Below are 13,636 nucleotides of genomic sequence, written 5' to 3'. Positions count from 1 at the left end.
TCTCTGGATCTACCCACATAATCATCCTTATAAAAGATTATAACCCTGTTACGAGTCTGACATGTATGTTTGCAGAGAAGTAGTTTCCCATGTCTTTGTCACTGTGTCCTTTGGACAGCCGTATTGATTTGCTCAGGGACATATTGACTTCAGTCACAGTGGCCTGTCAGTTGTTGACCTTTACTCTCAAAGTCTTATAACTCAGTTAGAATTTCACAGAGGCGTCTGACTACCTGTCTGCCCTTCTGTCTTTCTAGCCATTTGTCATCTTTATTCCTGTTGGAAGACTTGACTCCTGTATTATTTTCCAGTGCTTTTTTTTCTTTTTTGCTATTAATACACCCTGTGCTATTTCAGTGTAGGAACGCCTACGCTGCAGGTGAGTGGCTGGTTGTTGTTACTATTGAGAGAAGCACAGCCGATTACACCAGACTGAGTCACTGTAGTCAGGTATTAGAGTTAATCCCTCTGCCTTGGAAAGGTGTCTGGCTGATGTGTAGATGTGTGCATGACAGGGAGCACCAAATTCTCCTTTGACTTTAGAGATGCGACAAAGGAAATAAGATGACTCCATGCTTTGTTTTGGTCTAGATTTACCCTCGCTAGTTAGCTCTGGTGCAAATTTATACACAAAGATGGATCTTTTGGATGCAGTGCTGCAAAAATATTAGTGCAAAAATAACCTGACCTGAAAGACACAGTATGTTGGGGCTGAAAATAGGAGTCAAGAACGACAGTTAATCAATGTGCGCTGTGTAGTGGTGTCATTATCCGACAACAGAATCTCAGGAACAAAAACAAACCGACACAAACAAACTGTTCCCAATATATTAATGTGCAATGTTAAGTTGGGGGGAGGGGAGCTGAGCTTACCTCAAGGCATTCATACTGTCCTAACTTGAAATGCTTTTCGAAATAGTTGAACAAAATAACGTTGCAAAATAACGAATACCCCTTTTAACTTAACGACTGCAAACTTTAATTTATTTTGTTGACATTTTAGGCGTTAGACCAACACAAAGAAATGCACGCATCAAAGTAGTTGATCTGCATCAACTACTTTAATGTAGATTTGGAGTTTATGTGAGTTTTTTTTTTAAATGCATGATTAAAACCATTTTATGTAGCTTGGACTGTATGTTCAAGGTCGTCCTGCTGGAATTTGAACAGCCTCATGCATACAGACCAAAAAGTTAAGTAGTGGTGCCATCTAACCATAGCATCCTCTCCAATGTGTTTGCTGGATCCCATGAACAACATGGACATTTTGACCACTAACTTCCAAATTTTTGCTCTATGTCCTCAATTACGTTTAGGTTTTGTGTATTCTTTGGTCTTAATGATGCTGTTTGAGATTAAATTACCATTAATAAGGAGAGGTAAGATTTCATCAAGGGGCATCAGAGTAAAGAGGATAATGTTTTCCTTTTGATTTGCCACTTTACAAAATGGCTTTTACTCTTTGATTTCACATGTATTAGAATAAGATAAAACCGCAGGAACGAAGGATTTTGGCTAAAAAGATGGTGTTAAAGAGTGCAGCTACAGAGCTTGCACGGGTTTAATAATTTATGGTGGACTGAGCTAAGCTGACCTTGAAAAATCCCAGACTCTGTCACTAACCTGGCTGGGCTCACTCGGGGCAAGACAAGAAGATGGTGAGGAATGCTGATTCAAACCCACATGCATAATCCATTCAAAACCTTGTTCTTGGGAAGGCATTCCTCTGCTAACATGTCTGTTCTTTTCTTATGTAACGCTAATTGCATTCTGCAGCAAAATATGTTCTGTCTTACTAGTTTTATTCATCTACTACCCAGGAAAGGAAGCACTTTGCCTTTTAAAATAACTCTACATAGAAATTCCATACTAAATTAACAGCATAAAAATAAAAGAATAAAAAAGACTACAGTGTGAGAGTTACTGATTATTTTGAAGGCAGCATAGACAGGCACATGTTTTTTTCTGTATCAACATTTCACAGTCCTATTTGCCAAGTTTTTATCTAGCAGAAAAGGATGTGAAAACAGTTTTGATTGCAGCTGCTGGTTCACATGAAGTTTTAAAATACATTAGTAGCGAAAACAGTTTTAGCTGTGGTAATGGTGAAAGAAACTGCATGTGTGACCTCAGACTGTTTGGATGGGTTTTTTCATTACATTTTTTGCATTTTTCCGTTGGGAAGTATTGAACCGCAATGACAGACTTCCCTCTAATGGTGCCAGGCTAGCACATTTGCATCTGTCATTGTAATGTTTTATGTTTTTCCTGCACTAATGCACATGTGTTGTAACTCCTATCCTGTTGAACTGCACTCATATTGTGATCTAGTCACACAACTAGATTTGACTTTCAGAAATCCTGATTTGCACAGTCCATGTTTATTGCAAAATCTCAGTTGTTTCTTGCTGCTCTGAAGTGAATCATTTAATGGCAACAACAGAACTGCCAACACAGGCTAGGAAAATATGCAGCCATGGACACGCCATAGACCTGAGAACTGATACAAACCCAGATTGAGTTGATTGGTTTATCTTTGTTTGTGCGGCTCAGATAAAGTATGTTTAGACTGTAGCTCAGGATTACCTCATCGACCCAGCTCTGTGTGCAGCAGAGGTAAAAACTGAAAGTACTTTGCTGGACTCTAACCTTGTGTTTGTTTACTCTGGCTTAATGAGTCCATTAGACACGGATATGATTCATCCCTAATGAATGAAGGCTATTGTGGGGCTTTTGAGGAAAGCCCATGTTCTGCACATACTTGGGATTCTTTCTGTGGATTGCCACTGATATGGCACCTGTTTGAAACACTTTATTTTCAGTGGATTTTTACCTATTTTATGTTTACATCCTAGTTGAGATTTTTTCTGTCCCCACTAACAGTACACCCAAACATAGAGAAGTAGGATGGTTTTTAGTCATTTGGTTTATTTATTAGTTGTATGGAAATTTTGGGGGTTTTGTCGCCGTGCTGCAGCTGTCATGTACAATGTTTGTATTGTGTGTGCAGGTGCTCAGCAGAGGAGAGGAGACTGTGTGGGTGTGTGTGAAAATTTGGCACACCCACAGAAGGGAGCCTGCACACAACATGTTTTGCTTTTCTGTTTTGAATTTGGCCAGCTTTGATTGATTGCATTAGGAATCTATTATCCCCATTCTTTGCCTGGCAAATGCATTACCTGTTGAGTTGCGGAGTTAGTAAGGTTCAAGAGTTTGAAGAGCTTATTGAACTACCTACCAAAATACACCTCTCTTTTTCTTTCTTTCTTTCTCTCCATTTGTGATGTGAGATTTTTTTGTGGAATATGCTAATACGAAGTTCTCTCCACACTACTGGCTCCTCCAGTTAAGATTAACATTAGTAAAATGTTTTTTTTTTTTTTTTTTCTGCAGTCAGTCTCACTCAAACATTGAGATAAATCCAACCTTTAACTTTTTTACATTGGTTTAGCGAGGGGAAAAATATCTTAACGTTTTCACTTATTGTCACCTCTACTATTAATTATTTTTAGTGAAGTATTTTTACATGAAACATAATTTCTAGTTTACTTTTGTAAGATCACCCGAGTGCCAATGAAACTCTATAAAGTAACATGAAAGATAATTCACTGGGATATAAATACAACATGAAACAGACAGGGCTCCACAATCTCCACAACCAGATCGGTTGTGATGGGACTGCTCCGTTACTCGTGTGCTATCGAAACCTCTCTGTGACTTTCAACATCTTGGGCGCTGAAAGTGCCCAAGTGTTTGTATCTACTGCTGTGAGATGCAACCCAACTAGTTAAACATTACACTGGCACACAAAGTGTGAACTCATGTCACAGCCAACAATTACTGCGCTACAAACAGCCTCTTGTGTTGCTGTATATACGATAAATTATGCATCTCTAAACATGGAAGCTCATTTCTGTTAGTTACGGGCCACCAGGTTGGATGAGGACCCAAGCTTATATTTTCTCCATGAACTTTCAGAAGGCTACCAGATTTTCAGAAGACCTTTTAGATTTCTGTGTGCCACAAAAAAGTATTTTCTGAGTCAGTATTAAAAATGTATATATGTAAGGTTTGCTGATGTTAAATGAAAAAAATTGCTCTTTGGTGACATGGGACTGAGCTCAAGCTGAACAAATGCATTCCTGGTGGAACTGGTGCAAAACACAACTGATGCATTAAGAAGTGTTTGAATGAGGCTTTCATTTATAAAAAGTTGAGTACCAATCTGAGTTTTCTATGGCTTGAATGAATCACAATGGGCCACATTCTTAACTGATTTAATCTATTCTCAAACTGAGTACACAAATTGCACTTTCTAGCTTTGCTTTTAACCTTGCGCGCTCAGTCAATGGTGTGTTGAGCCGAGTAATTGTGATCTGGGATTTGAAGCGCCGTAAACAGGATGGGCTGGCACTCTCCTATTCCCTTGTGAAATCCGTCACAGGACAATGAGCAGGTCCTGCGTAGAGGAAGAGCAGCCCTCTGAGGAAAAGTTTGCTTATTGTCATTCACCAAGCCTCATTAGCCGCTGGACATATTTAGCAAACAGTGATGGCTAGCTGCCGGGTTCTGGTAGATACCGAGATGAGACGGTTGCAGAGCAAGGAGGAGTGATCTGTCATTCCCAAGTAAGTTCCAGCTAATTTGGATTGGTTGTATCCAGGTTGGATCTTTCAGCCCAATGTCCACAAATCTGTTCTTTTTAGAAAAAATGTTGTGGATTTCTGAAATGAGACATTTCAGCTATGTTAAAGAATTGTCACATTCTGAGTTGATGTTTATTGGGTTTGTAGCTAAATCTGTTCTGGGGCTGGAGAACAATGGGTATGGACAATTCAGGATTTTCATCTCCATCGAAAGATTTTATTGAAAAAGTCTCTTTTGACTGCCCTTTGCTGTTTTTGTACTTTCTTAATGACTTCTTTGAACACCTTATCAACTCTTTACCTTCTGAAACATTTTTATGGTGCATTAAACTACAAGTGTAGCCAAATATATTATATGCACAGAGGTTCTCAATGCGTAGTGCTTAAATAATTAGTAAGCACTAAATGCAGTAGGCAGTTCTTTACGATTATCATTTTACAAGCAGTGATATTTCAGTAATGATAAATTTGCAAGGAATTGTAGGGCCTTAACTTATTCTTATCTTGTATATGCAGAAAGAACATTGTGGAAAGCTAGGAGCTTTAAGACCTCCTTGTAAGGAAATTGTCACAGCGGTTTGGTTCGCTTTTAAAAGTGGAGTGTGAACTTACACAACTTCATCTGGTTATGTTTAAATTTTCGGCAGTCCCTGCCCGATCAAACAAAATCTCCTGAACTGTGCTGGTGTGAAAGTAACTCAAGTCACTTAATTTGTCGTCAGTCAGCACTTCAGAGGATTTACTGATTGATTGTGTGTCACTGTACAAATACTTAGGCTTTTTTCTTAATGATTTGCTCTGATTTGGCTTTCGTATTCTGACGTAAACTGAGCTTTACTGTTTTCAAATTGATTCCTGTTACCCTTACGAAGCCAAAAGAGGTGTGTTGTTCCTACATTTATGTCTGTAGTGGATTATGGTGAGGTGATTTATGCACTGACATTAAAGGCTCTATTAAATGGATACCGTTTATGTCATTGAGATTCATTACAAAAACTCCCGCACCATTATGTGCTTTCCTTGTATTGAGCTAGAGAGATTAAGACAGTGGAATATTTTTGATTTATGCAGCTTTATGGACCACCTGCCTCCATGTCTTCAGAGCCTCTACATTCATCTATGGTGGCAATTATAGTCTCCTGACAGATGATGTCCTCTTGGTGTCAGCACCAAAGATTCTCGCAGAAGAAAAAAATATATATTTACACCACACCTTATTCCTGGGATTGCCTGAAAAAAATGAACTGGAGATCAAAAGCACATCTTAATGAATTTGGGGCTAAGAAATGTTTAGGGGCATGACTGCTATCCAGTACGTTGGCTTTTTCAGTTCCAGACCCTGTTTGGTCTTGTGTTTAGAGTTTGTCCCTTTTTCCAGTGTTTTTACTCAGCCTGAAGCCACTGTTACTCTCTGCTTTGATGAGTCATACAGCGATAAATGAATCTGACAGAAGAAAATAAACACATACTTGGCAGCCTTCAGAAGGGAGCGAGGATCCGCGCATCATTTCAAACACATTTATCTCCAGCTGGGCGCGTCCTTCATGTTTTGATTGATTGCCGGTGTCAAATTTGGTCAGATAAACTCATATAGCTGTGTTCAAAATGCTGTACTGCTGAAATACTGCTCAACAAAGCAACAGTTTGCACAAGCCTTTTTTTTTCTAAATCATGCATGTCTTATGTCTGGTGTGTCTGCGAAGCCTTGATTTTTATTCTTTCTAGTACTGTACATCATGTGGGTGTGGATCCTAAAGATTCCTTTCCAGCCAGCCAGGACACAAGTTGGTCAGCTGACGGTTGCTATGCAACTATGAAGAAGTTGAAAATTGACTCCCTCTGCTGTGACACAAAATAACCTCCAAAACAGTGTTTCCTGGAGGAAAAACTGAGCTTACTCTGAAGAAGACTGCTGCATAGGAAACAAAACCATTTTATCATCAGTAATTTTGTGCGTAAGAATTGGAAGCCATTTCAGTAACGGTGGGAACCCCATCGTCACTCTGTGGCCACTTAAATCTTTAGAAGGGTCACACTCACTCTGTTAGCCCCTATGGTGCAACAGTTACTAATGAATGAAACCACAGTGATCTGTTTTGAATATTTTGGGTTTTTTTTCAAACGTTTGCAAGTTTCAGTTTATAGATTGCTTTCTCCTTTTTTTTTTAACATGTTCTGACTCAAAAAGTTGGAACTGCTGCTCCTTCATCAGGGGTCTGACTTTTTGCTGTTGATACTGTCCTCAGTTCAGAGAACTATTGCTCACCGCGGCGAGTTGTCCCAAATACAAACCTGAGGGGAAGCCTCCTCTGGCTGGGAAAGTTGTCCAGCAAAAGGGAGTTGATGGTTTTTCTTCACTTTGAAGGTCAACGGTTTCTGATAGGAGGTTGTCCGACACATTAAATGGGTTTACAATCATGTTTTTATTTTTCGCATCATAAAATGGTTCAAACACATGGATACGTTCAGCACGGAGCAGCTCTGCTGCAGCATCTATGTATTCCTTCATAAACTCTTCCTCTGCATAAGGGTTCAACTTAAGAGCCATTAATTAACTCACTAATCATGTTGTCTCCTCTGATCTGAGGTCTTATAAACTCTGATTGTTTAACTTTCAAGCGCCTGTAAAGTATAATAACTTTTATCAGACCACATCAGCTCCTCCAGTTTTACTTGTTACTTCAGTGATGCTTTTAAACTGTTAGATTTACATCTGATCCAGTGCTGCTGTGACTTTGTGACTTCAGGATTTAAGAGATGTACAAGAGACGGATGAAGTATCTAAAATTGGTGCTGCTCCAGATTGGCTGTATTCGTCATTGTCCGCCACTTCCCTCCAACTAAACGCACGTTGAATATTTGTCAGCCCAGTTCTCATGAAAAAATGCAGCATTTAGTATCCTCTTGTCTTTCTCGCAGCTGCCATGATCAACACAAGATCCTTACCCTGGTATATTCATTTTATCATAAAAATGTCCTTCAACGTTTTAATCTTTAATTTAAATTTTTATGGTTGCACATAAGTTTATTCTGAAACCTTTACCTTTTTGTTTACACTACAGTGTATCTTAGCTACGAAAGTTTCATTGGTTTATGTTGAGAAACATTTGTTTCATTACACTAATCTGCAGCATGTGTTAACATTTTAAAAATATACCTTTAACTATGAGGCTGACGAATTTCCATGATGGAAATTTGTCCTCTTTTGTGTCGTCAGCAAATGCTGCCTTTTTGTTTCAAAACTTGATTCAGTACAATGATGTGCTGCTTTTCAGTACAGCTGCATTAGAGTGCCACTGTTTTACTGCTGAAGGCTTTTTGATAATAGGTACGGTTTATTTTAGCACAGTTTCTGTTTTAGTATGGCTGACTGTATGCAGTTGCTCATCCCTTCTCTGAACTGCAGTCTGCTCTTTCTCTAGTAGTCTATTTCTAAAAACAGATTATTATATTAGATCTAGAAACAAAAAAGTAACGTTGCTCAACGTTGTGACTGCAGGATTTAAGAGATACAAAAAAAGATAGCTAAAGCAGTTGGAGTCTAAAATTGGCAGAGCTAGCCCACAATCACAACTTCCTCGTCTGTGCAACTATTTCAGATGCCTGTTTGGTTGCTGTTCTGCATAAATAATTTAAATAATCTTAATTTTCCGGTGTTAAATGAATCTTGTTTTTCGTGTTAGTTTCTTGGTGGTTGCAGGTGACCGTTTTCCTCTAATCTCATTAAGGTTTTGTTTTTTTGTTTTTTTATCCATCTCCCTGTTGCAGGTGACCCTGAGAGAGTGACAGATGTGTGCCACTGTGGAGAACCAGTTACATCTCCCTGCGGAGATTTGATTTGCTGGGCGCTCAGGTAGGCACGCTGAAGTCTTTAACACTTTTATGTTATGTCATTTACATTCCTTTCTAGCACTCGCATCTTTATTTTTCAGCTTTTTCAGCATTCCCAATAAGTTTTAAATTGTATATCAAAAATGTAAACAATTTCAGGTTGCAGTTATTGTGAGGAGGGCATTGCTAAAGAAGTTAACTGTCCACACTGTGCTGTATGCAAACAAAGTAGCAGAAAGTGGAGTGGAAAGAAAAAAATGTGGTAGAAAAAGCCTCACAGCCAACAGACTTGAGAACAAGTGGCAGACTATTGAGAGGATTGTGATACTAAGAATTTGGAGGAGATTCACTGGGTGCACCCTGTAGTTGTATTTGTAGCTTCAGACTGGCTTCTGCAGATTTTTGTTTCACAACTAAGAGATTTGGGCATCACACATATGTAACATATATAACACATAGAACATCTGTTGAGATATGCTAAGGGGATCCCAGACTACAGGATTTGTCCAACCAACTAAAAGACAACTATCCCCAAGTAATGCAGACTTTCCCCTGGGCTAGACCAGAAATCATGCGGTGTGACTCCAGGGAAAGGAGAAGGGGGAATTGACAGTTGGATAAGTAAACACTTGACATATAACTAATAAATCTGTGTAATATTTGAACTTCATTTTAGAATTTAGTTAATGATGTAAAATATCTTTTTGAAGATATTCTCATTTCTTGAAATGCATCTGTTTGCTGAAGGATAATATGAAGTAAAATAGCAGCAGCAAAACTGAAACATCCTATTATCTTCAGTTTGAATCAATAATTGTTTCAATGCAAGTGAAAATGTAGAAGCACAAAATTTTTTTTTTTTTTTTTTTTGCATTAAAGAAAATATGAAATGGAATGTGGCTTCCGGAGAGACTTCAATATGCCTGACTTAATTACTGCGTTCTGCGTCTGAGAGCGATTTAATCTAAATTGTTTGAACAAAATGAACAGTTGCCGCTGCTGTGGAGTCACTTGACTGCTGTTCTCATGGTGACTGATAAGCCTGCGCTGCCGTCGGCAAATTTCATCTCCGTGCGTTTCTGAGGGCTTGACAGACCAGAGGAAATGAATGAGTCAGCCTTTCATGAAGACTTGAACACGCTGACTAAATGGAGCCTTTCAGTTCGCAGACTCCACATTTAGGAGCTGTACTCGCATAAGAAAGATTCCACTCGTTGATACTATTGTCATGTTTATGCTTTTCCAGCTCAGCAGCTCCTCTGAGCTTCTTTTGTATCTTTTCTTTCTTATTTGCACCATGTTGAGTTTTGCATAATGTATGATGTTTGATTTAAGGTTTAATCTCTACTGTTAAATACTAATGGGAAAGACCTACATGTCTAAGAAGTCCTGTAGGGCGTGTTTGATATTTGCTTTTGGATGTGGATTTAAATTTGCATTAGTCCACGCACCGTTTATTTAGGAACAAAGGCCAAAGTCTCCTCTGGCGGATGCTGAACCAGTATGTATAACTAATACACATAGATTGTGTCGGAAAGAAAATTACTCACAAAAATCGAACTATTTAACAGGTAAAAAAAGTTGAAAATAATATTTTTAATGTAATTTATGTAGATTGAACACTGTTTAATTTGTGAGCCTTCTTGGACTACAGAAATAGGAATATCAGCTAAAGGTTAACTTCAGCAAATCAATTATAAAAGTAATATATTTTAGAATTTCTTTACAAATATTGAGCCAGAATTTATTTCTGTTGATTATTATGACTAAGTCTTACAGTTAAAACCCCAAGATTCAGTTTTTCCGAGAACCTTTTGCCTTGCACTATGAGAGGGAAACTGCTGACTTGACGGCCACCGACAAACTCCACAAGGATGCAAAGTCACAAATGGCTGCCCAGAGAAGCTGGTTGTTCAGGCTGTTGTATTGAAGCATAAAGAGAAAGTATTTGAAGGAAAAGGTGTGATGATGATGATTTAGAGAGCTATGTCAGCTGCTGAAGTTTTATCAGATCCAGAGTCAGCTCAGCCATCTACCAGGAGATTTTACAGCCCTCCATTCTTCCCTGTGCAGACAGCTTTATGGAGATGCTGATTTCATTTTGCAGCAGATCCTGGCACCTGCCCACATTGGCAAAGGAACCTATGTATGGTTTAATGACCAGGGTATCGCTATCATTGGCTGGCTGACGAACTTGACCATCTATTGAGCTCATACAATACTTGATAAAGTTAAGTGAAATAAAAGCTTGAAATGTAACATTTTTGGGGTCTGTTATCTAAATAGTCTATGATGTCACTTTTTGAATTGAGTTTCGGAAATAAATGAACACTGACATGATATTCCAACATGTGCTTGTGCATACAGGCTGTCAGTAGTTTTGATTTTACTGTTTCACACGATTTTCTCTTAGTCGTCAGTTTTACCATTAAGTGTTCGGGGATTTACATGTTCTACGCTACTTTCATTTCATGGTGTGGATGGAAAGTGTGAAGCATTTCCTTTCGTTTTAGTCACATCCTCAAAGAAATGTTATATTCTTTCCATCAAATTAATATTAAAAACAGATAGTCAATGTAAAAGTTTTTCAGAGCCATTTTTTTCAGTGGATGGTTGAAAGATCTTTGGAAACAAAAGCAGACTCTGTTCCTGTGAGCTTATTTTTCCTCATAAACTTTGTGTCTACTGGGTGAGCATCAATGGGAAGTCATGTTCTAGTCTTTTAAAGGTAGAAGGCCAAACATTAGCTGAGTCATTTATGCACTTACACAAACTGTTCCCGAAACCACTTGTTTGTTTTCTGGGTGGTATGTGTTCATGTTTAACTGGAAACCTTCACACTTGAGGTCCTGTGCGGCTCCCCGTCATGATTGCTTTGTGTTTTCTGCTACCATCTTTTCCTCTGTCCTGACTTGTCTCACAGCCCACACACACCGATAAAACGGTAGACTTTCCACGCGTTTCTTCACACATTCATATATGATGAAGCTGCTTTGTCGCAGATTACCCAGATTGGCCAGGCAGGCAGATGTGGTGTGCCTGATGGTGTCGGCTCTCTGTACGGTGTGAAACGTTAAGTCCACTGACGCATGTGTACTGCAGAGAGCCCTCAAACTTAGTACATTTCTGCGCTATGGAGACTCAGCTTTAACAAATGAGATTAAACAGGAGGGTATTTAAGTCATAGCTAAAAGTAGGAGTTGGACTGTATTTGCAGTTTTAAAATGTTTGAGGCAGAAATGAGGATCTTAACTGTCTTGGGATTGTCCATTTGCTAGAAATCTAAAAGTGAGCGTCTATTTACAAAAATCTTCTGCATATTGAATACTGTGAGCCCATTTCTTTCCTTCACATTTATTGAATTTAAAGGACAATTTGTTTTACTTTCTAGAAAATGAAAACGGGACCTAGCAGTATTAGAATCTCATTGTATGATGACCCTTTATAAAAACACCACATTTAATTTTTTATACACAGAATTGAGCAAAAATGTATAATTAACAGCCAATTTGTTGTAATTGTTTTAGTATGCGTTACCACATTTTTCTGACGTCAGATGGTTAATTTGTCTGCAGCCAGAAATGTCACTCATCGCTCACCAACTCCAGTTTAGCATCAGGGTTACCTTTTGTAAGCATCATAGATGTAGCCTTATTTTGTCTCTATACCTAAGTGTCTGTATTGTTTCAAACAGCAAGATGTTTTGTTTTTTTTAAATGAGGGAAAACTTTAAACATCTTCTTTCAGCTGGCTTGAAGCAATAGGTTGGGTCCCCTTGCTATTGCATGCTAACTCTGATAAGTCTCTAACTTCTTATTGAATGAATAAGACAGGACCATTCAGAACGGACCGTTCACCCGCAAGAACTACTGAGGACTTTCAGAATGTCCTTTTAATTACTTTTTTTCGATATAGCCACAACTTCTTATGACTATAAATTACATGCTCAGAATATAAGTTTGTCAGAATGTCTGATATGAAAAAATCTTGAAATTTCAATAATCATTTTTAGCTTATCTTAAAAATCAGAAAGTATATTTAAAAAATATTCATGATTTGTCATAATTTTAGGTATTTGTTGATGTGTTGAACCTTTCCGATCCTGACCTTTTATTTAGTAGAATGATTACTTGTTTGAAGAAGCCAGTAGTTTAAGATCAAGGGTTATTAATGCTTTTCAGTCTTGTCTTGATAAGCAAGCTATAAAAAAATGTACAATCACTTCTTCCTATGTCAAGCACATAATGTATTGCTCATTTCCTGTTATCCGTTTCTGTCTGACTAGTCAGTCTTTATTTTGTCGCCTTCCCCAGTAAATGCTGGCAGTCAAGGTGCTCAGTTCAAACACAGAACCAGAGAACCATCCTGATCAGTCTGTTGAAACTCTGTTGTCATAAATGTTTTTGTTTGCATTGTACACTATGCTACGCAAGATGTTTGTCTTTCTTTACCTTCGTATCACCTGATTACAAGTCTGAATTGAGTAACGGCTGTTCTGAAAGGGTAGAGAATCTGCGCTTCTTGCTTTAAGCTTAATACCAATGTTTGAAACAATAAAAGGGTAGAAAGGCTTGAGAGTTTTTGCAATTTCACCTTCAACTTGAATTAACCTAATACTTAATGTAGTCACATCATTAGCCTGTCAGTGATTACAAGCTTCACTGGCCGTCTGCCATTACATAATCAAATTTTGTCTGTTATGCTCAATGGCTCATCACCTTTAGTCTGCATTCTGTCACATTATCCTGTGAAAGATCATTGTCAGTGTTCACTGCCTCAGTCCAGCAGTATACACAAACTCCCAGACTCTAGACATGCATTTTATGGGATTCATGGCATTTTTCTTTAGATTAAAGTAAGAATATATTTTCCATTGGATGAGACCTGAGGTAGAAATGTTTTTGTGCTCTGTGCTGAGACTTATTTTAGCATCTAGATGCTGAGAACAGGAACAGGGATAATGGTGTATTGGAATATGTTTGGAATATTGTGTTGTTATGCATTTCTAGATCATTGAATTGAAAAAGCAGTATTGATTTTTTTTTTATCATTATTATTTACAGGCGTATTGCATGTCCTACTTCCATCCATGTGCTAGCTAGTTGTCTGTTTTCCACCCATCTATCCATAACCAGCTAGCTAGCTTTCTATTGGTCTCT

General features: G+C 38.2%; 1 protein-coding gene across 4 annotated transcripts in view; it reads left to right on the top strand.

Moving 5' to 3' along the window:
* Window positions 1-13,636, top strand: part of LOC106922758 (hyccin 2) — a 47,838-nt gene that overhangs the window by 9,708 nt on the left and 24,494 nt on the right. For all 4 annotated transcript variants that reach the window (XM_088001621.1, XM_014995444.2, XM_014995442.2 and 1 more), the window contains one exon: window positions 8,415-8,499. The gene's annotated coding sequence lies outside the window, so the exon portion shown is untranslated. The remainder of the gene's footprint in view (window positions 1-8,414; window positions 8,500-13,636) is intronic.

Source organism: Poecilia mexicana, unplaced genomic scaffold (genome assembly GCF_051168715.1).
Source record: "Poecilia mexicana isolate PSO_F unplaced genomic scaffold, ASM5116871v1 scaffold_2, whole genome shotgun sequence".
NCBI classification, from domain to species: Eukaryota; Metazoa; Chordata; class Actinopteri; order Cyprinodontiformes; family Poeciliidae; genus Poecilia; species Poecilia mexicana.
The sequence above is the reverse complement of the archived record's forward strand: the minus strand, read 5'-3'. Positions and strand labels throughout refer to the sequence as shown.